This window comes from Hyaena hyaena, unplaced genomic scaffold, assembly GCF_003009895.1.
Source record: "Hyaena hyaena isolate Hyena2069 unplaced genomic scaffold, ASM300989v1 scaffold_834, whole genome shotgun sequence".
Classification (NCBI taxonomy): domain Eukaryota; kingdom Metazoa; phylum Chordata; class Mammalia; order Carnivora; family Hyaenidae; genus Hyaena; species Hyaena hyaena.
The window spans coordinates 145,292-165,756 of NW_024081469.1; the positions used below are offsets into that span (position 1 = coordinate 145,292).

Consider the following 20,465-nt stretch of genomic DNA (forward strand, 5'->3'; position numbering starts at 1 on the left):
GCTCTCTGAACCAATAGCTTCCCACCTCTCGGATCACTGAGCAACGAGATACGAGTGACCTCTCCAGAATGGGCGAAGGTGCGGCAGAAGTAGGGGGAGGGGGCAGACTGTCGACCAATCGCCTATTAGGATTCTCTGAGCGAAGCTTCCGTGCCCCAATGGGTGTTTGAGATAGCGGATTGGGCCTCTTCTAGCCCAATCGAAGGTGGTAGAGATGAGGGAAGAAGCATATGAGGGCGGGGACAGGAGAGAGGAGGAGGAAGAGTGCATTTTGTTTATGGGCGGCAACCTCACGAGGGGCGCCCTTCTCTGATTGGCTCACTGAAGCCAAGAGTGGCATAAGAACAACCCAATAGCGGAAAAAGATAGAGGGTTCGCAGTGTGTGTACCCAATGTGGGCCTTCTGCCGAAGAAGTAGGGGCGGGGGGAAGTTTAGGAGTTGAGGAAAGAAGATTAAAGAACGCGAGGAGGTAACCCCCAAAACTCTAATTTGTTGTGGGGCGGGCTGGAGGGAGGGGTGTGTGCGTGCAAGGGGGACGAGGCGTCTGCGAGGCATTTGGAGTGGGGGGCGACGGGAGGGAAAAGGAGGGGTCTGGGGTGGGGTTGGGGGAGCGAGTTAGAGAGGCGAGCCCACGGGCCGTCTGCCGGCCGAGGGCGCGCGGCTCCGCGCCCCGCCCCGTCTGCGCCCCCTCCCCCCGGGCGCCGCTCCTCGCGCGGGGAGGCGGCTGCGGCTTCGCGCGACCCAGCGGGAAGGGAGGGAGCGCGGGAGGGTCCCGGGTCCCAGGAGCGGGCGGGCAGTCCCGCAGCTGGAAACGTGTCTTTTGCCTTCTTTTCTCTACTCCCTGCGCCTGGAGTTGCCGCTTCCAAGAAGAGGAGCTGAGGGGGACTAGCCGGGGCTCAGGAGCTGCTAGAGGCGCCGGCTTGTCTTCCGCCCCCTCCCTCCTCGCCCTCCCCCGCTTGCCGTGGCTCTCGCGGTCTCTGGAGCGTCTTCAGAGAACTGGGGGGGGCGGGAGGTGCCCTGGCCCCAGAGCCGCTGGACGCCCCTCCAGACACCAAAGCTACCGGCCCCCGCCTGCTTCGCTGCTACGACTGTAGAGGAGGGGGCTTGGGAAGGGAAGATAACTCCTTTCCTTCTGTCTCTCCTTTGGGCCCCTTCGAAAACATTAAACAATGTTTACGCTTTTCGATAGTTGAGATAGAACGGTTGGAAGCTTGTTGAAAGTTGAAAAGAAATGCACTCTTCCACATTGTCAAATGCATTACTGTCTGTGTGGCTTTCTGGTCCTTTTCCACCACCCACCTCACGCCCCCCGCCACCTCCCCCCTCCCCGCAGCTGTTATCCTTTTTAAGGATGCTGAAGAGGCAGGAGGCAGGGATTTTCTAAAAGTTCTATTGATAAACACACTTGCACAAACATATGCTAGGCACACACATAAACTATAAACATTAGCGAAAAACACAATATGGCGTACAGCTACACTACCTAGCGCGGTAATCCGCTGATCTCTTAACACTGAACTCAGTTGAATGGGGTCAGTAGCAGGATGACAGTTCTCAAGTAAAAATCTCACAGAAACAGGAAGTAATTTGGAAGTCTGTGGGCTAAATAACGTCCTCAGAATCAGCATTGGCACACAACCTTTCTAGACCTGTGGAAATTGTCTTCACTCCTTACCATTAATGGTAAAGTATAGTAAATGATGCTAAAAAGTGTGGTAACATAATGCTAACGTGGAGGGTTTCTCACTGCCTGGTCGTGTAAATAAATTCTAGTAGAATTAACAGAGGCCACTCCTTCCGCAATGTTTTCAGGCGAGTTCTATTCCAAAGTTACTATCATTAACTTGTTGCTAGTGGAAGTTTGAAAACAAATTGTAACGACCATTTTGTAAATTAATTCTTTAGCTGTAAACACTAAATTTAAATAAATAGTTGTATTAGCAAATTCAGTTCATAAATGATTTCCTTTCTTACCTGTTGCTCCTAATCCCAAGTACCATTTGCTATCACATGGGAATAGTTAAAATATACCCACCTCTGCTCCTCATTAAGTTTGACCAGGCCAGATTTGGCTTCTGCATTTCACCTTTACAACTAGGTACTTCTAGGTTTCTAGGAAAAGGGGAGGGATAGCAATTTACATTGATTTTACATGCTTTTGTTAGCTCTTTTCATTTGTAGTCAGAATGTATCAAAGTTGGTGCACAGGTAGTGCATGGTGATATCACTGTGCCCTCCCAGGAATGGTCTTCTCTCCAAACAGATTTTGGAATTGCCCTTGAAGAATTGCTGATGTTACTCTTTGTTCCGGGCTCAAGGTTTGATTCCTAAGATTGTGGTTGTGATTTCCATTGAGCTCAATTTTGGAGGGCTTTAGGGTTAAGAATCTATGGTGCTCAAGTAAACAGGTGAAAGTAAGAAGAAAAGTGAATTTTCTAGAAATATACTAGCTGCTCAGTGAGTCCAGCAGTTGGGTATTTTGGTTTTGTGATTTCAGATCTCACAGACCAGTGGAATACAGGCCTTTTGCATATGAAGATCAGGTGACAAGTTAACTGTCTACCAGCCTCCAAAGCAATACGCCCTTTCATGGTGAGGTCCCGATTTTAACAGACTAAAGAAAAAAGTTTAAACTTTTTAAAAAGTGCTAAATTTTATCCATTTTCGGGGAGAAGTCTTTATGCTTATCTGTCTAGCTCAATTAACATGCCAGTATTTTAAGATTTCTATCACAGTAGGAAAATACAGATATATTTCATGTGTATACTCACTAGCTACTGAAAGACAACATGAGTTTAGAGGAAAGAAAAACTTCTATGTGAGAGTTACAATTTTGGGGAGTGTATTTAGAGCTACTAGATGAGATGCCAATTTCCTTGTAGTTAGTTCAGAAAGTTTTTGTGACCCACAAATACCCAACTAATTTTGCTTCAAATTAATATGAATTTGATACTTGGTATAAGAATAAAATCTAGAGGAAAAGCCAGGCTAATTTTTATTTTATTGAATTAATTTTATCTCAGTAGTGAAAGTCTAGAGAAGGCTTTCTAACCAAATTTCACTTCCTAGAAAAAAGGCCTGGCTGAATAATTAGGTCAATTTAGAAGAGCAATAAAAGATACAACTAAGCTACTGTAAAGGATCTAAATTTATAATTGAATTACAAATTATTGCAAATATTTTAGAATGAGTGACAAAGAGAGACTTCTTTAAAACATTTGGAATATAGAAGTGGAGCTTGATGGGCTCTGCTTTATTCTCTGAAATAATCATGCTTTTCTGAAATGGTTGTTTAAATTCACAAAATTGTTCTAGACACTTGGGATGTAACAGTGAACAAGACCTAAAATAACCTGTCTTTGTGGAGTTTATATTCTAATGTCACATATACTTAGTACTTAAGATTTCCAGGAGAAGAGATTTTTGTATGAAATTTTAAAACCAAGCTGTTCTCTCATTTTGGAGAGTACAATTTGAAAGAATGTACAGAAGCTTGAGGGACATGGAGGTGTTTACTAATTGCCAATGGCAAGAAAGGAGGAGCTAACTTTGTTTGTACCCTTCGTATTGTCACGAAACTTTCTCCATGCTTTTTAGTAGGTCTTTTGAACAGATAGGGCTTTTCTTTTCTTTTCTTTTTCCCATTATTTTAAGGATGCCTTTGAAATAAATAAAATGTTACATTATATTAAAAAAAAATCTGTGTCTTGGAATTTACTGTAAAATTCCGATGGAGCTTTTTGTCTTCTTAGAAAATCATGGTAAAACATAAGCTAGAATATCTTATTTTTTACTAAGAATTTGGTTTAGGGTTATGTCTGAAACATTAAGTGCCTAAATCTTTTTCAGTTGTGGTTTTATCAAGAGAAGATGGAAATTTGTTGTAATTAATTTATAGGTGACATTAAAGAGAAAAAGAGGCCTGCAAAAAATGCTTTGTTATTTAAACCTTTCTTTCAAACTACAAAGGCATTTGATTGGCATTTCTCTGATTTAATAGACCATTTGTAATGCAAGAGGAACATTACAGAAGATTTTAGCATTACTTTAATCATTTAGTCTGTAGGTGTAAAAATCCTAGGTTTCTAACAGAAGGAAACTTGGTGCTTGGTTAACAGAATATATGATTTAACGCTGAGTTTGTTGCTTTAAGTAGTGGGTGTCTCACCTTTCCAAAATTTAGTTCATAGTGCTCAGATAACAGGTTCTGATTTTCGTTATTTTTCTCTGCCACAGTGAGTCTTATTTTGTTAGCCAAATCAGTGTTCAGTTGGTAAGTAGGATAACTTTTTTTTTTTTTTTTTTAAACACACAATCCTCCCACTGCCAGCCCTCCTATCCCCTGCTGTGAAGGGCTTGAATTTCTATACCTACATTAGATCTCTATTTATGCTAATTTGTAGCATAATCACTTCTTCCAGAAAGGGTACATATTAATGCACTTTAGAGAAGTTGAGGTTGCCTCTGGCTATTTGTATGTAGACCTGCCAGCATTGGAAAGCTGTAAATAGGAAGATTTAGGAAGAAAAGCAGAGAATATAACTAATGGACTGTATTGTCTTAGATGAAATCTTTTTTTTAAGAGAAAGGGGAAGGATAGTGGATAGGATGTTAAAAACTAAGAGCTTTTGCTAATTCTAATGGTTGATTACTGTCTGTTTATGTGTGAGTGAGTATACATTTTTATACGAGCAGTTTTTGAATAAAGACATATTTCAGTATTGTGTAAATAATTCCAGTCCTGCCTTGTGGTTCTTGATATGTTCCCAGGTGACTTTAACTCCTTGTTAACTTACCAAAACTTTGTTCCAAGCTACATAGAAAACATAAGCTAATTAAATCTTTGTAAATTTTGTAATAATTTCAGATTAAAAGTTATTGGAAGTTGTTTTTTAAAGCATGATTAGCCAGTAGCCCCTAAAATGAACAAAAGCGAAAGAGAAGAGTTCTTAGAACTCTGGATCTACATAAGACAGTTGAAATTTTAAAAAAGAGGTATTCATAGGGCAAAAGGCAAATCTTGAGATCTGTCAAGTTTTTGTAGTGATAAAATAAGAAATAAAATGACTAATTTATTAATATTTTTAAGGTAAGTGTAAGTATGTGTACACTGCATTTTAAATAAAAATTTGGGGTGTTATTGGCTAGACACAGTCATTTCTTTGCCAGAGATACTAGGCTGTGTGAAGGCTAACCATCTGTCAAGTGATAGAGACAAAGAAAGGTTTAATATACTAGTCTAAAATTTCTACAAACTTGTTTTGAATTGTATTGTCATTTTGTTTTGGCCTTCATTCTCTGTGTTGAATATCCACTGGGTTGGTCACCCCACTTTGTTTTATGAACATACTCTTCAAGGTCTAGATAAGGTTATCATCGCAGCTGATGTGATCCAGAGGCATGATAAAATATATTTTGATTTTGCTTTCATGTGATGATCAAAAATTCACAAGTGGGCCACCCACTAGCAGTTATACAAATGACTTCAAGCACACTTATTTTCACCCACCCATTCTGAATTTTGGGTGTCTTAATTTCTTTTGCTTTATATATGCAAGCCTTGTATTTCAAACCCATTCCTGAGCTGTTTGGGGGTGGGGGTGGGGGGGAAGTAGCAACAGGAATCCAGATTGCCTGTTTTAGGTACAATATGGTGTGATGTGAAATTGAAACAGCAGATTGGTGAGAAACTTTAGTTTCAAACAAATATAAACTAGTTTGTTTAGTGAAGTCATACACAAAACAGTAGTCTCTATTGACAGGGCAGTGTTTTGTTTTTGTTTTTTTTTTTTGTTTTTTTTTTAGTAACTTCCACATCATGAGGTCACTGTGGTTCTTTGGGCTAGCAGTCTATTTCCAAAGCATCATATAAGAAAAAAAAGCCCTAATATTGCTGATTGTAATGATATACTTAGATATAGCAGGCTGAGGAATTATTTATAGCAGTGCTAATTATATCAATAAAAATAGCAATATTAATACTGTGAGTGTCAAAATCCATTCTTGACAGTATGAGGTAAATAGAACTATAGTCAAACAAAGCAGCAAGCCTGTTTCTACTGTCAGCTCATGAATATGCACTTTAGGAAAAATATACACAATTGGTTTACTGATTTATTCTCTTTTTCAATTACTTTTGACTTTTAAAAAGATGTTCTTTATTTCTATTTCACACAACATTAAAAAGATTGAGATTTTTTTGTTTTGAAATTCTTGGTACCTTTTTCTTACTGTCATTAAATTTTTAGAGACTTATTCATAGTTGAGTGTTTTGTGAAATATCAGAAATTAATTTTGTAGGTATCCCTGTTTTTGGAACACAGATTACCATTGCACAGGAAACTGGAAGATCCTGTAACAATTTACAAAACAAAATAAAACAATACAAGGCAAACAAAACCCACTACTACAACACATGCATACACAGCCAATAAGTCTCTCGCTTTTTGAGACATTAGAAAATATGTTTCCATGGTTCTGATTTAAGGAAAAGCATAAATTTTGTTTGTAGTTTTCATTACTTCTAGTCAGCTTTTACAACTTTATGTTATTTAAAATATATTTTCCTATTAATACAAAATCATGTTAGTATATGTGATTAAATCCAGAGGTTTTCAACTTGAGGGGACATCTAATTTTTTAATCAATTTCTCATCTGTTAGGTTTAACTTTTTTATTGCGCATTGTCAGAAATCTCAGATGTAGAGTAAGGAGAGATTGTTCTAGGTCTAGTGGTGCCCACCAGTTGTATTATCTTGGACATGTCACAAAATCTGAGTCTCTGCCTTAGCTTTTTCATCTTCAGTATCTCTATCAGCTCTGATAATATGAGTATGTTTCTTCTGACACCGGATCCTTATTTTAGCTTCAGGTAATATGACTGGAAGTGATATGTAGGGTACTGGGGAAAAAAGCCCATGTAAGATATTTGACTTTGGTTTTTACTTTCAGCCCTTGATACAGGTTTCATTTTAGTGATACTGGCTTTCAAATATAGCATATCTATAAAAGTATACATACACATAAAAATTAAGTACTTACAATCCTTTGTGGTTAGTAGCTGTGATAAGCTTTTTATTTTTACATAAATTTCACCAGCTCACTTTTACTCATGAATTATATGTTGCTAACAGAATTTATTGCATTTTGCTCTACATAAAGTTGCTTAATTAGAGAAAGTGGGTAATGACAGCATGAAGTAACTCAGAGTCATTTTATAATTCTATAAAATATATAGAGAAATAGATATATTTCTTCAAAGGAAAAAGGTAAACTTGCTTTTTGTGCTTCTCTAAACAAAAAATAAATATACTCTGGGTAATCAGGAACCATCTCCATATCATTTTTAAATACTGCATTTGATTTTTGATCCTATGTTATACTTATCCCGTGATAGATTTACATAGAAAGAATGCAAGGAAGACAAAGCTATTGTCTCTTATTTGGTGAAGAAAAGTGGAAAGAATCTGTTAAAAAAGGCTTTGCAAATAATGTTCTGTCATATATAGAAACAAACATTCATACACAATTCTTGTGTGCCTGTTTGTTGGTGTTTAGTGGTAACCTCAAAGTTTTCACTTAAAATTTCACTCACATTTCTTTTGCTGGTATGAATGCTAGTGAGAGGCTCAAAAATATCACATACTTTACCTATTCACAAATGGAAACAGCAATCTGGAGAAAGCTATACCAATTCCTGGATCCTCCCTCTTCCTTGCACCCACCCATAGATGTAGATTTCTGGTATTGATTGTAAACATTTTATACATTTCCTCATAGGCAGAATATATGTAAACTGTTCAATATAGTAGGTAATGCCCAGCTATTCTGGCCGACCAGTAGGGAGAAATGTCAAGAAAATGGTTAGATCTACCATAGGACACAAAAGGTGATCTGATTGCTTCAATGTATGCAAATAAGGGAAAAAAGTACTCTAAGGGATATTTAGAAGGGAAGCTGATTTTAGATGATTAGTTAACTGAAACCCAGCACACATATTGAAGAATTCATGTAAACTTTATTCTTTTTTTTTAAAGTGGGCATGGAGCCTAATGCAGGGCTTGAACTTACAACCCTGAGATCAAGATCTGAGATCAAGCATTGGACGCTTAACTGACTGAGCCACCCACGCGCCTCAATGTAAACTCTATTCTAAAGGCATTGTGCCAAAAATACTAGCAAAATTATTGGTGGGAAGCATAGTGAAAATAAATCTGTCCTTGTACTAAACAATAATAGTAACAACAACAGTAGCCGACATTTATTGAGAGCGTACTCTGTACCAGTCATTGGTTATATCTGCATTTTCTCCATTAAATCCATAATCCTATGAGACATGTATTTTTATTATGGCATTTTTAAAGATAAGCAAGCTGAGGCTCATAAAAGTTTAGTAACTTATTCAAAGTCACAGTTTGAATTCAAACTCAAGTCCGACTAGAGCACCTGAATTCTAAAACCACACCACATGCCTCTATTCCGGGACCATTTTTATTCAGTGCTTGCCCAGATTAGTACTGATAATTTTATTTCAAGAAAGGCATAGTGGTTTTGGAGAAGGCTTCAGAGAAGGGCACAAGGTGAAAGAGCTGTAAGTGGGAGGAATGGTTGCTATGGTAGAGTCTGTTTTTAAAATGTAACTCTCCAGTCTAGAATTACAAATGCTGAGAGGGAATTTGTCTAAAGGTTTTACAATGGATGGGCTGGGTAGCTGCTGCCTGATTTGGTTCAGTGGAAAACAGTGGAGCTGGGTAACATGTTAAAGGAGGCCAAAGAAATCTTGAGTAGGAGCAGGTCAAAGGAAGCATTAGATACTGGGGATCCTGGGAAGGTAGATGTCAAAAAAGAGAACTAAATGTAAGCAGTACTGAGTAACCAAGAACTAGGGATCATACAGAGGGGAAAAAAAGATGAAGCACAACAGAAACAATATATTTGAAACTGGGACAGATTCTATGGACTTTGGAAAGCCCTTACATTTATTGTTTATCCTCTAATACTTGGGTCAGAAACGAACAGCTGGCTTAAATAGGGACCACACAGAGTTTGGGATATAAAAATTGCTATGGTTTTGACACACACACACACACACACACACACACACACACAACATGGTCATCAATAATAACTTAGAATTAGGCACTAAGTTTAGATGCATTACAAAGAGATGCAGTTTGGCACAGAAACCTGTGTGGTAAACTTGAGAATAGCTGTCATTTATTGTCTACTATGTGCCACTCAATTCTGAAATCACTATTTTTAGGGTCATTTATAATATAAGTTGCTGTCTGCTGTCCAGTTTTCAAATACAAGAAAACACCTGTTAGCTTTTCTTAGGATTTGAATGAAGTAAGTTATACCCTAATTTTATTTCATTTCATTATGTAACTTAGCTTTTGATCTCCTCCTTTCCACAGGAGTTTTAAATCAGGCTCCCCAGGGCTTGAGGTAGAATAGAGTCTAGACTTCTCTTATGTAACTGTAACTTTTCCTTAATTTGTCACTATACTGAAGAAAGGTTTAATTTTATTTGATAGGATAAATACATTTCTGTCAGAGTAATGGGCTCAAATGATCAGCCCAGGCAAAGTCAGCATATATGAGTTTGGATTATATTTAGGATAGTCAGCGTGAGTTAATGAAAAGGGAATTATAGAAACTTGTCAATAGAATTTTTGTTATTTCAAATAATTTTAAAGACATCAGATCAATTACAAACAGCTATATATGCTATGTATACATACATACTCATACCCTCTGTCTATAAAGTGCTAGAGACTTAGAAGTTTTTAAGAGATAATATTCATTGTTGAGCTATATTATAGGGAGTTAGGTCATTTGAAAGGGGTCAAAAAATAGTGGAAGTGCTATACCACTACTTACATGCCTTTACTGTTCCTTAGGATAATATCTCTGATCATTTCTTCAGACTCTTAATTTTAGTGTACTAGGAAATAGAGTACAGTATTCATTTTGTATGTTTTAAATGGTCATATCACTAAGAAGAATATACTGTGAAGGTAGAAAGATAATCAGTATTCAGGATTAGCATCCTTTGGTACCTAGTCTTTTAAACAGCTATATTGTTTGCATCTAGCTTTCCTTAATATATCTATCTGATCCTTAGAGAAACACCTTTGAAAACTCATGCTCTCAGTAATCTTTCTTATCCTAGTAAAGAGTTGAGAACAAGGCAATACTATATTGAAATGGGTGACTTGAGCTGAAAAACATTATGGAAAAATGTGAACAGGATTCCAGGCACTTCTGATTCAGATATTCTACATTATATTCTCAGTATTTGTTATAAAGTAAATTTACAAAGTGTGTAAAAGCCAAAAATAAATGATTGTTGCTTTTCTGTAATTTAATGTTATGCATAATACCTCTTTCTATTATTTGTGTAATTATGAGTTTTATTATGGGAAAATGTGTACATCCAATATAAAGTAAATTTCAGTTTCATGTTTTAGATGCAGTTTAACTCATAACTCAAGTTATTTGACATTCATCATTCAGGAAGGGTAGCATTTAGAACTATACTACATTGAACTGCACTTCTTTAAGGGCAGGTACCATGTTTTAGTAATCTTTAAAGCCCTAGTGTTGAAGATATTACCTGGCACACTTGGAGGAATTCATTGTTGATCAGGCTCTTTTGTAGCTGTCCTAGGAGATTATTTGGATCCTTCCTTACCAGGCTATTCATTCCTTTATTTTCTGTTGACTGGTTCAAATTTAGCATTGTTACAATTGTTATTACCTATTATAGGCCTTCTCTGTACTTTTCTAAGACCCAAACATTTTATACACGCTTATGACCTTTTATTCTTTTAGATACTTAATGAAATTCTGTCATGACAGAAGTTTCAATATAAAATTATATTTACTGTGATTCAGAAAAGAAATATATCAGATATCACTCATCAATGGTAAAGCAAATCTACTACAATCAACTCAGGATATTGTGTTGAATAGTGTACACAGAATTACATTACCTAGTGATTCAAGGATGAAACCCAGATTTCATATCCTATATGATTACTATCAGGATAGTAGGACAAATAACCCACAGTATTTTTTGCTCTTACTAGATTGCAGTTGAGATTTTGAACATTTTATATAAGCTTACTAATTCTTAAAGAAAAAGCTCATAAAAGTTCATACAATTAAAAAACAAGAGTTTTAGCTTATTATCTAAGTTGTTTAGAAGTCCAGTACAGGGAAACATTTTAGTGTTAGGTCATATCATTAGCTTTTCTAAAAAGCAAAATGGGTTATTGGGCTTTGAATAACATGGAGGGTAATGTCATGTAAACCACTGTGCAGGATGCATGTTTAATTCCTGTATAACACTAACATGCTTTTTCATATTTTTTAATGTTTATTTTCGAGAGAAGGAGAGAGAGAAAGAGAGCATAAGTAGGGGAGAGGCAGAGATAGAGAGAGGGAGACAGAATCTGAAGCAGGCTTCAGTCTCTGAGCTGTCAGCACAGAGCCCAAACTCACAAGCTGTGAGATCTTGACCTGAGCTGAAGTTGGATGCTTAACCCACTGAGCTACACAGGTGCCCTGCTTTTTCATATTTATAAGACTTGTGGTTGGACTTTGGGAGACTTACATGATTGGGCAAAGTCATAATTTGTCTTTCTACTAACAGAAACTACAGCACATTGATTTGAAGTTATTTCTAAAACAAAAGATAATTATGTCCTGAAATAATTAAAACTGGAATTGCATTAAAGCTTACTTCAAGTGATTAATAGCTATAGTATATTTTGGGATCTGTATCCCAAAGTATGAAGAGAAAACATTGTCATTTTTATATATTTAGGAATATGCTTTCTGAGGAAAGTGTTGATTTTTGGGGTTCATTATAATGAGGTCCCAGACACATCTCAGACACACATACCTCCCTCCTATAACATTTTTAAAATCAAGGACTCTGGGTGTGCCTGGGTGGCTCAGTTGGTTAAGCAACCTACTTATGCTCAGGTCATGATCTCACAGGTTCATGAGTTCAAGTCCCACGTTGGGCTCCATACTGCTTGGGATTCATTCTCTCTTTCTCTGTCCCTCCCCTGCCCATGTTCTCTCTCTTTGTCTCAAAATAAAATAAAAGTGAAACTAATGTAAAAAAAGTAAGGATTCTGAAAACAAAGTGACCTATGTATGACTCTCTTCCCCTTCACATCCAATTCCTGATTGCCTTTTTGAATACAATTGGCATGACAAGTCAGGCAGAGACAGTTCTTTGAAACTTCTACTTTCACTTGGATAAACTAGAGTTTAGAGATAAAGATCAGAAAACTGCAGATATTGAGAAAGGCTTGGGCTTCAGAGATGTGTGAACCTCTATGGGAAAGTATCAGTATTTCTCATTTAAATATCCAAGTCTCCCCAACTGACTAAAAAGCCAGTGTTGCTAAATGTACTGGCTGAATTTCCTCTCACCCTGAGGCTAAAAAGAAATAGATAGGACAACAAAGATCTTCCTCCTGCGCCTTGTCAGGGAGCTGACTGATTGTTTACCTTTGCATTTCACCAATGTGGTGCTTCTTGCATTTCGGATACTACACAACCAGACCTCAGCTCCAGTGAGCTACCTGTGAAAAATAACAATCCATTTAAGGGGACCCAGTAGTGAATGAGATAGAAGAATGGGTAGGAAAATCAAAGTACATACTCTAAGCAACGAGTGCTGTTGGCAAAAATAAGTGCAACCTGAATTTGGAAAAAAATGAGCATTTAAGGAAATTAAAATACAAAACAAAAAATAATTTCAGATACTAATACAAAACATATCTCAATTGAACAATTTCTGATGAAGGAGAACATGATCACTGTTGAAACATGAATCAGTGAACTGAGAGACCAAGTGCAAGACATATATCAAAGCACATAGAACATAGGTAAAATATGCTGAAAATCCTGAATGAAAAGGATGAGTTTTTGAGGTGAGATTAGAAGTCAAAACATGTGAATAATAGGAATTTTAGAGGGAAAAACAAGAATAGATTGAAGAGAGGTAAATTAAATAATAGAAGAAAATCTGATATTAAGAAAGATTAAAGTCTGTGGATTGAAAGTGTTTACTGACTTACAGTTTTGGTTGAAAGAAAAGACCCACATAAGCATATCCTGATAAAAGTTCTGAGCTCTAAAGATAAATCGAACTATCTTATAAGCTTCCAATAGAAAGAACAAGTTTCTATAAAGGGGAAAAATATCAAAATATCATAGAACTTCTTGTCTGCAATGTAGCAGTTAGAAGATAGTAAAGTGACATGTATATACTACAAAAGGAAAATGACTACAGTCCAAGAATCAACGCCTCAGAAGTTACCATTTGCTAGTCAAGGTTAAAGAAATATAATAAGGCATAATCAAGAATTCAGAACATATAATTACCAGATCTGAGCAAATGGCTGAGAATAGGTTACAAGCAATAACAAATGAATCGGAACAAAGATTTCAAGATGAAGAAGATGAAGAGGAAAGGAATATAGTGGTGAATAATAAGCATTTTAATATGATTGTGTGTGTTAGAATTTCAGTTAAGAGATAAAGATGGGGCACCTGACTAGGTTAGTCAGTAGTGCACATGACTCCTGATCTCAGGGTTGTGAGTTTTGGCCTCACACTGGGCATAGAGATTACTTAAGAAAAATAAAAAATAAATAAAAAGTATTTTAAAAAAGGAGATTAAGATAGGTGACCTGTAAATATGTAATAAAAACAATTTCAGAATTTTTGAATAAAAAGATCATTTCTGTAAAGAAACTTTTTAAAGTACTAAACGGTCTCATGAAAACTTAGTTGATACAGGGTATTGGCAGGAGGAATGTAAAACATTAGGAAAATGAATAGTGGAGATGAGAAGAAAGAAAGATGAGAAGAGAGAGGAAATTGAATGTATCCTGAAGATATCCTCTACTTAGGAGAAAAGGAAAAGGGGATAGAATCTCTTTGGGCAGGGGGAGTGTCCATTAATTGAAGTAGAAAAGGGAGGTAGAGAAAGGAATACAATAGAACTTCCATATTAGCAAGGAGAAAATGTAATGCAGAGCTACTTGGTCAAATAAAAAATATGAAAAAGGTAACAAGAAAACAATAATGTAAAATAAGAAAATACAAGTAATTGGAAGAGAAAAACAAACATCAATTATTATGTTTAATGTAGATGGACAAAATCCTCATTAAAAGATGTCAGATTGATTTTAAAAACAAATCACTCAAATTATATTACAGGAATAACACCCATGACAAAGTTATAGAGAAAGGTTTGTAAAATGGTGGAAATAAAAGACATTAGACCAATGCAAACAAAAGGAAAATAGAAAAGAAAAAGTGACAGCTTTGAAAGGGATACTGTCCTGAGAAAAGGTACAGTTTGTGAAGAAAATAACCACACAAATCTGTATATACAGCAGGCTTATTTGTAGTAAATAAGTATATAAAGGAAAAAACACTTGTAAGGTACAGGCAGTTCTGTTAAACCATACAAATAATGACTAAGAAAAATGGAATGTAATTTATAAAAATAATTTAACATATATGTAAAATCTAATATTCTTAAAATATTTTTGAACATTTCTATGTTTAAGTACAAAGAAAACAATAAATTTTAGAAAGATTTTATCTGCATATTTTCTGAATATAAGCTAGTATAAATAGAATTTAATTTAAAAGGTAACAAAAATTATTAACTACTTAGAAATTAAAGAAAATACTCAGATAACTTTTGGATCAAGAGGAAGCCACTTGAAAACCATGAAAAGGGGACTGATGTAAAAACCTATGGAAAATAGCTAATGGGATTGTGAGAGGAAAGTTGATAGCCTTCTGTGTCTTCATTATTAAGAAAGGAAAAAGGTAATTTACTAACTTTAAGAAATCAGAATAAAGAATAAGATAAAAGAGGGAAAAACAAGAAGAGAGAATTAATTGTTTTAAAAGTTTATTTATTTTTGAGAGAGAGAATGAGTACATTCATGTGAGAGGGGAGGGGCAGAAAGAGAATAAGAGAGATAATCCCAAGCAGACTCCGTGTTGTCAGTGCAGAACCTGATGTGGGGCTCAGTCCCACAAACTGTGAGATGATGACCTGACCCGAAATCAAGAGTCCAATGCTTAACCAACTGAGCTACCCAGGCACCCTGGGAATTAATTTTTAAAGTTGAGATTTATGAAATGGAAAACAAAATCTATTAAACAAAAATCATCCTAAAAGCTGGCTCCTTGGAAAGACAAATACAATACATAAACTCCTTATGAAGATGAAAAAGCAAAAAAAAAAAACCAGCTCAGCAATTCTATGAAGTGGGAGATAATTGAAAGCATATGTTCACGTAAAACTTGTGTTCACATAAAACAAATGTTCATAAAAGCATTATTCATAGTAGCCAAAAAATAGAAGCAACTCAAATGTCCATCAGCTTATGTATGGATAAGTAAAAATGTGATGTGTCCATACAGTAGAGTATTATTCAGCCATAAAAAGGATTGAAGTATTGATACATGCTACAAACAAGGATGAACTTTGAAAACAGTATGCTAAGTGGAAGAATCCAGAATAAAAGGCAACCTATTACATGATTCCACTTACATGAAATATCCAAAAGAGGCAAATACATAGCAACAGAAAGCAGATTAGTGGTTGCTAGGGCCTGGAGGAAGGCAAGATGGGCAATGACTGCTAAATGGGTATAGGATTTCCTTTTGTGGTGATGAAATTGTTCTGGAATCAGATAGTTGGTGATGTTTATACAACCTTGTGAATGTACTAAAAGCAACCAAATTATATAGTAACATGGTTAACATGGTAAAGTTTGTGTTATATAAATTTTGTCTTAATAAAGTTTATGGAAAAAGAATGAGCAAAAATAGAGACTAATTGGGAATGAGAAAGTAGATAAAAATGGAAGATGGAAAGAATTTTAAAAGAAATCCAAATGCAACTGTCTCCCAATAAATTTGAAGCCTGTGAGAAATGGAACAACTTTATTCAAATATAAATTATAAAATTGACCTTAGAAGAAGTAGAAAACATAACTATTAGTTAGCATAGAAGAGTTTAGAAAGTTGACCAAATGTGGTCACTTAAAAGAATAAATAATTGGATGTAACTGAAATTATTTTAAGTAATTGAAAAATATTGAAACCTCACCTAATTTTATTTAAAATCTAACTGATAAAGATTGTACAGAAATAGAGTCCAGTCTCACTTATGAAACAAATTAGAGTCCAATCTCACTTATGAAATAAATGCAAAATTTTCTGTATAAAGTGCTAGGAAATGATATCAGCAATGGATTGAAAGAATAAAATATCAGGATATAGGAGGTTATTGGCTGTTGTTAAATAGGAATTCAAGCATGATTCAACAACAGGAAATATATCAACATTGTTCATTGTATCACCAAAGAGAAATACATACATCTTCAATAGAATTGCTTGAATATAATAAGGCATTTTCATTCATACCCAACAGAAAATATAAACCAAAATTGTTAACTCCTGAAAATATTTCAATTAATATCAGAAACTAGATAAGGAACAATTTATTATAATTAATACTAAAGAAGGCTTAGCAGCTATAGTAGGCAAATGATATAGATGACACTAACATTTGCAGAGAAGATGTTACAGTGTCTTTTGGCTGATATGTGACCTTAAAAAATTCTAGAACTCTTAAGAATCTAGAAAAATTAGTAAGGTAAACTAAAAGGTAGTTGGATGGAAGATAATTGAATGAAAAGCAATGGATTTCCTCTGGAAGTGATAGGCATCTAAGAAACATTTTTTTCCCAGTAGGAACAAATCATTTCATTTCCTGTTGAAAAACAATTTACAAAATGCTTATTAATAAAATTATGAAAAATGATATAGGATATATATATAAAAAAGGGGTAACATCTATTTAAAGACAAAACCAGATATGGGGTGGCTCAGTTGGTTAAGTGACTGACTTCAGCTCAGGTCATGATCTCACAGTTGGTTAAGTTTGAACTCCAAGTAGGGCTCTGTGCTGACAGCTTAGAGCTTGGAGCCTGCTTGGGAGTCTGTGTCTCCTTCTATCTTTGCCCCTCCCCTGCTCACACTCTGTCTCTGTCTCCTTAAAAAATAAATAAACATTAAAAAAATTTAAAGACGGGGCGCCTGGGTGGCTTAGTCAGTTAAGTGTCCGACTTTCTCTTAGGTCATGATCTCGCGGTTCGTGGGTTGAGCCCCGTGTCGGACTCTGTGCTGACTGCCAGCTCAGAGCCTGGAGCCTGTTTCAGGGTCTGTGACTCCCTCTCTCTCTGACCCTCCCCTGCTCACGCTGTCTCTCTCTCTCTCTCTCTCCTAGAAATAAATAAAACATTTAAAAAAATTTTTTTTAAAAATTTAAAGACAAAAAGATCTGATTAAAGAAAGGACAGATTATGTTTTTGTATGGGATAATAGCAAGTCAATTTTTCCAGTTATATTTTATGTTTATACATTAAATATATTTAATGTAATTGTAATTAGATCTCAGTGAGGACATTTTTTAATTAAAATATTTTTTTGAAATTACATAGAAGATTAAGTGCTAACAAAAAGCAAGAAAACTTGAAAAAGAACAGTGAGGAAGGATCTTCATTATACATGCTAGAACATATTACAAAGCCAGCTAACCAGAACAATATGGTAATAGCATAGGAATAGACAAATAGATCCATTGAACAGATTAGAGAATCCTAAAAGAGATGACAATATAGATGGAAAATAATAGATCATCTCATTAGTGGCATTAGCATAACATTATCTTTGTGGAAAAGAGTGAAAATATATTTTCATTCTGCACATCATACAAAAATAATCTTTTTAGTTTATTTATTTATTTTGAGAGGGGGGGAGGGCCAGAAAGAAGGGGGGAGAGAGAGAGAGAGAGAGAGAGAGAGAGAGAGAATCCCAGGCACGCTCCTCGCTGTCAGTGCAGAGCCAGATGGGGGGCTCAAACTCATGAAGCATGAGAAAATACTTGACTGACCAAGCCACCCAGGTGTTCCTATACAAAAATAATTTAAGATGAATGGCTTAAATGAAAACAAAACAAAAATCTTGCCAAAAGAAACGTAGAAGACTACTTATAAAACCTTTTTAATAAGAGTGAAAACAGAAAGTTTAAGAGTTAATATTAGTGACATTTAAAAAAACGCCTTTATATAAAGACAATATAAAGGAAATCATTAGGAAAATATAGTTTTTGAAAAGTGTTTGTAATATGTGTTAACATGAAAGGTTAATAACCAAGATCTTTTTGACATTGCTAAGAAAATAGGTATGAAACAACCCAATATAAAAGGAAAAAACAATTCACAGAAAAGCAAATTCTGTTGGTTAACATATGAGAAGATATTCAATTTCAATAGGAAATTAGGGAAATTCACATTTAAGTAATAGGCAATGTATCTTAGTACTTAAAACTTTTGTTAGTCTAAGAGGTTTAACGTTTACTGCTAGTGGAGATATAGGGAAGGAGACACTTATTTGTTACTGGTAGAAATGTGGTGTATGTTAACTGCTTTGAAATGCAGTCTGGTAACACCTATTAAAAATTGCAGTTCATAATATTTGATTTAACAATGTCCTCTTTGGGAACATATCCCATGGAAATTAGGTATCAGTATTTAAGGATATACTTATTATTTTGGCTTCAAAGTTGTTACAGCTTGTTTATAGTGGTAAAATTGGAGGAAAAAGTAATTCTGTTAATAAGGTAATGCTAATAATAATGGAAATTTACAACATGGATTATAATGCAGTCATTGAAAGTCGACTGAATTACAGTTACCTCAGGTGATTTGGAACAATTTCCAGGAGTCATTGACAAGAAGAGCAAGGTATAGAAAAGTGTATAATATTAAATTTTTGGGCAATGGTAAAAATCCCTGAATATGTGTTTTATATGTAAGATACGTGTGTATCTATCTATCTATCTATCTATCTATCTATCTATCTATCTATCTATGCTTTATAGCAGAGTTATTTGCAAAAAGAGAAGAACATGGAAGGGTGCACACTAAGTTGTTAAAATGGATTACTTTGAATGGGAGGAAATGCAGAGGGAGAATAGAGAACCAAGCAATGGAAGGAAAAGAAAAAATTGCACAAAAAACATGTTCAATATCCCACTTATGCTTTTTAATAAAAATAATTAAATTTAAACATGTGTATGAAGAAATTAAATTAAAATGTTTGTAAATATGACTACTTTTGGTGGTAATGACTACATATTTTTAAATATTTGCACCCTGGAAATATTATTTTCCCTCTACATTGGCGATTTCTTTAATTTTGTACCACATGCTATCAAAATTTTCTACATATTCTAAGAAATCTTTAGATAATCTAGCATTTCAGGCCAAATAAACTTATCTACAAATGATTGGTAGTTTAAGATCAGATCAAACTCTGAGTCCTATCCATGTCAGCAGTGACATGCAGCTGATATCCTTTGGTAAAATGTAGGTGATATATTTCAGTTTGTTCAAGTGTTCATTTTATTTGGTTGGTATCTTCTGTTGTTAATTGTTAAGTGTTTTAGTATCACCCCTGTCAATGTTACAAATTAATTATAACAACAATTATGCATGATTGGAAGACTTGCACATAGAAGTTGCTTATTAAAAACCTGCTGACTTGACATAATTTTAGGTACAGTAATAATTTTAACAAGATAACAAATGTGGAAATAAAAGCATTTAAGGGTATTTTAAAATGAAGCTAAAAATCAGCATATGTATGATTTTTAGGCAAGTGACTTCTGTGTCTCAGAATCTTAAGATTTAAAATAGTATATTTTCCTCACTTATTTCACATAATCTTTATGTCAAGGGAAGTAGTAATGTTTACGTGCTTTGAAAAACAGTGCATTGTGCAAAAAATGATGATGAAAATCTGAGGGCAGCCATATGTTGATATATTATGTGACATATATATATTTCCGGTTGCATGTTTGATATTAAGCTTCTTGACATTTCAATAATAGAACATATTACTGATAAAGCTTCAAAGTCTCAAACAGACATAACAGTGGGATCCATGGAAGGTGTGAATACATTTAATTGCTTAAAGTCCAAGATGAGTCTCCAGAATTTCTTTATTTTTCTGGTGACTGTGGGAAATTGGTTATTCAGGTATATTTCCTGATGACGTCTTCTAATATAGAGATATTAATGTTTTGTGGGATGTCTGGGCCTTCATCACATCTGGACATAATGATAATGTTGCATCGTGTTTTGACTTAATAAATGGCCTTGAACAGCTAAGCACAGCTGTGTAATCTGTTGTTATATTTCATTACAGATTCTCTTCTTGTAATTTATAGCTGCAATTACTAGTGACTATAGCATGAATACTTTAAATAGTAAAATCTTTATTATCTTTTAGTTGCCAGACACCAAATTTGCCATTGGCTAATTTTGGGGGGATATGC

General features: G+C 35.1%; 1 long non-coding RNA gene across 2 annotated transcripts in view; it reads left to right on the forward strand.

Moving 5' to 3' along the window:
- The first annotated feature begins 383 nt into the window (after nt 1-383).
- The window catches only part of LOC120222097, a 513,003-nt gene continuing 492,921 nt past the window's right edge, over nt 384-20,465 (forward strand). The window contains exons 1-2 of one of the 2 annotated variants that reach the window (XR_005525965.1): nt 384-470; nt 2,499-2,593. This is a non-coding gene — a long non-coding RNA (uncharacterized LOC120222097). Of the gene's footprint in view, nt 471-681; nt 2,594-20,465 lie in introns of those variants that run through there. The other variant, XR_005525964.1, reaches the window with a different exon arrangement.